This window comes from Phascolarctos cinereus, unplaced genomic scaffold (assembly GCF_003287225.1).
Source record: "Phascolarctos cinereus isolate Bilbo 61053 unplaced genomic scaffold, phaCin_HiC Scaffold_1;HRSCAF=81, whole genome shotgun sequence".
NCBI lineage: Eukaryota > Metazoa > Chordata > Mammalia > Diprotodontia > Phascolarctidae > Phascolarctos > Phascolarctos cinereus.
The window spans coordinates 211,720,652-211,724,217 of NW_027555514.1; the positions used below are offsets into that span (position 1 = coordinate 211,720,652).

The following is a 3,566-nucleotide window of genomic DNA, read 5'->3' on the forward strand; positions in this document are numbered from 1 at the left end:
TCCTGAACTAAAGAGATCCACCAGTCTTAGTCTCTCCAGCAGTAAAGATCAGAGGAGTTTGCCAACAAACCCAGCAGCTTGTAATCTTGAAAAAACAATGGAAGCCCTGGTTACTTCCTCCTGAAACTAGTCTAGAACACCCTATTGCCAAAGTTTAAAACTCCCTTATCTTCTGAATTCCTGTGTATTTTTGAAGTATAACTAAAATTCCACCTCCTCAATTAAGCCTCCCCTGATCCTCTCTGTGACTTCCTTCTTCCAATTGCCCATAGTACTTCATGTTATAACTCTCTAATAAACTTATCATGCAATGTTGGGTACTATCTCTGTTTCTTAGACATTTGCAAAATTGTAAGCTCCTGAGAGCCAAGTTGTTTTATCTAAATGTTCTGTTCCCGAAGCGTGAAGCAAGACACTGCTCAGGGGGCTTAATAAATGTTCCTTGAATGGAAATAAACCTATTTTGCCTCATTCAGATTAGGTTTAGTTCCTCATCCTTCCCAGCAGAACTAAGTGAAGCTGGGTATCAGTTTGCCTCAGTGTCCTCATCTGTAAAAAGGGGATAATAACCAAATGAGGTAATAATTGTAAAGAGCTTAGCTCAGTATCTAGCACATTAATAAGCTCTATATAAATGTTAGTTTTTATTACTATTATTATTTGTTATGTCAAGGAAGCTGGGGAGAGGCTGGTAGCAGTTCTGGCCAGAGGCTTTAACCCAGCAGAACGGAGGGTGGTGGTGGGGTGGAGGTCTTTATAATCTAAAGATTATGAAGCAAACCTCATCAGAACACTGCAGAATCCTGTGGTAAGTGCCGAGGCTCTTTCCTCTTTGGGTCTCCTTTATACCACTATTCAATCATTGCTTAAATCAAATCCACACTTCATGACTTGGGCTCCTCCAGAGGCTCTCTATCATTTTATCCCCCTGCTTTAGATGCCCAAAGATATTCCTGGTTCCCTTTGCCCATCCCTCAACCTCTCCTGACTTTATGTTGGCTGTTTCTCCCATCCGGAGAGTCTTTCCCTCATCCCCACCTTCCAAATTCTGCCTTCCATTCACATTCTCTATGAAGTCTCACAGCCCCTGCCCCAGCCAGGTCCCCTTCAGCTGCCTTATTCTGTCCTTGTTTTTGTCAATGTCCTGGCTGTGTGTACCATCACCACCATAGGAGGTCCATATTTCCTCTTCTCCGAGCCTAGGATAGGGTATGGAGGGGTAACAACAGCAATAAGAATAGTTAGCATTTACACGTAGCTTTAAGGTTTGCAAAACAATTTACACATGTTACCTCACAACAATTTTATGATATAGGTGCAATTATTATCCCCATTTTACAGAGAAGAAAACTGAGGCTGGGAGAGGTTGAGGTTCACACAGGTCTAGGGCAGGATTCAAATTCTGATCTTCCTGACACCAAATCTGATGCTCTGCCACTATGCCACCTACCTGCCTGGGGGAATAGGTAGCTAGGTTAAAAAATGTCTGGGTCCTTGGTCACAGGGTCCAGCACATTCATAGGCAGAGAGTTATTATATATTGGGTAGAAGGTTGTCAGCCAGCTCTGTTTCCTGTTGCTTCTTTTAAATCTTCATAACAACCTCTGTTTTCCATCCTGGTGAGTGGCCAATTATTATTATCACTATCATCATCATCATCATCATCATCATCATCATCATCGTTTTCATTTTTAGGCCTTGCACTCACTTTCCAGCTTGGGAAACTGAAGTCTAAGATGTTGAATGATTCACCCAAAGTCACATAGCCTTGCTGTGGGGAGGACCAAGGAAGACTTAGGTTTCTGACTCCTAACCCTGTGATCAACATACAAGACCATAAAGTAAAGGGAGGAGGTCTTGGGGTGTAGGGACATCCTTTCTCCTTGGATCCTGACTGGGGCCTAGATTTCTAAGTATACAGAATCAGATCCATTCTGCCAGTCCATTCACTCACCCCCAGTACTCTACTCTAAACAGAGAGAGAGAAAAGGTCATTGAGACCCAAGATGGTTGGGGCCAAGATCTCTCACTTTCATTGAGTTGCTTGCAAAGCACAATCAGGAGCAATGCCACAATTGTACCTGCCACCCCTCTAATCCTTGCCCTGCACTGGGCATGATGGGACAATTTACCCAGATCAGGCTGGGCATGTCAGGCTCTCTGCATGTTGTAGAGGCTTAAACTGTAGCTACCCTTCCCCCAACCCATGAAAAAAGTTCAGGTTACCTCACAAGTCACAAAAAAAAAAAACCTCTTTCCTACTCTAGTCCACTCTGCTCACCTGTTCAGTCCTCCTAACTCAACAAGAAGCAACACATCAAGAAACTTGACCCTAGCAACTCAGTGAGGCATAGGTTGTTTACACATCAGTTCCTCCTTAGTGTATTCTTTTTTTTTTTTGGGTGCTTCAGAAGTAGAATTTATTACAATTACATGAGCCTTACCCTTCTTCAATTTAGGAAATAATTCTGGAAAGAAAAGAGATGACTTTTCAAACAATACCAGGGGACACTTCTTATCTATAGTCCTTAGTTTTCCTTACTGGGAATTATTAGGGATCAAGGAATGGAATAAAAGTGTTATATTCCACTTGTTCATTTTTGAAGTCTCTGCGGGGCCAATTTCTTCGGAATGGCAAAGACACAGTCCTGTGGGGTTTTCCATTCATCAAAGAGACATGGTGACAGGGAGGAACATTTAATGATATCATTCACTGGCAGGGAGGTAAATGTGTGTGAATGCGTGGCATGCATGCATTTATATATGTATCAGAATATACTGGGATTGAAAAGATGGCAAGAGAAACCAGGGCTGGAAAAACTGGGAAGCAAATTCCCCAATTGTTAGGTTCTTAGAGAAACCTGTGGAGACATAGCTATCGCCCACGAGGGAGTTTTCACACTGGGTCTCTTAATCTCTGCTGGGTTCAGCAGCCCTGCCACGGGTCCAACCGATTCTTGAGCATCAAGAAGTTAATTTTTCGTGCCATTTTCATGTTGTAGATGCGCCGACAAGTCTCATAGCTCTCCCTCTGTAGCCGGCGACATGGCTTCTCATAGTGTCTCCGCCGCTTGATGTCATCAATAAGCCCATCCACAGTGAGAATTCTGTTCAGGGTCCTGTATGCACCTTCCACATTCCCTTCCTGCACCATCACAGTCCTGGCAATGAACTTCAGGTGGTTTGCCATGATCTTGGGACAAAGTTGTCCTTGTAAGGAAAGGCGTTTTCGACTAAAGCAGCTGAAGGGTGGGAGTGTGAGGCGGGGGCGGTGGGGAGACGACTGCCAGCTCGAGCCCGCGTCCCAACCGGAAGCGGAAACTGGAATCTCCTTAGTGTATTCTTTCAGCATCTACCCTCCACTACCCTCCCTTCGCTCCTAAAACCTAGTAAGTCCTCTGCACCCTCCTCTCCCGGTCACCTCCCTTCTTCCCTCCCTCCTACCTCCACTTTACCCACAATCTCCAAGATGCAGGTGATAAGAAACATTTGGCAGGCATGAAAGACCTGAATCACCTTTCTTCCCTTCTCTTCCCAGAAGCCAGATTTGGCGTTGATGAGGCTAT

At 44.3% G+C, this 3,566-nt stretch overlaps 1 pseudogene; it reads right to left on the reverse strand.

Moving 5' to 3' along the window:
* Nucleotides 1-2,399: 2,399 nt before the first annotated feature.
* Nucleotides 2,400-3,282, reverse strand: LOC110193993 (small ribosomal subunit protein bS21m pseudogene; annotated as a pseudogene).
* Between the last annotated feature and the right edge of the window lie 284 nt (nucleotides 3,283-3,566).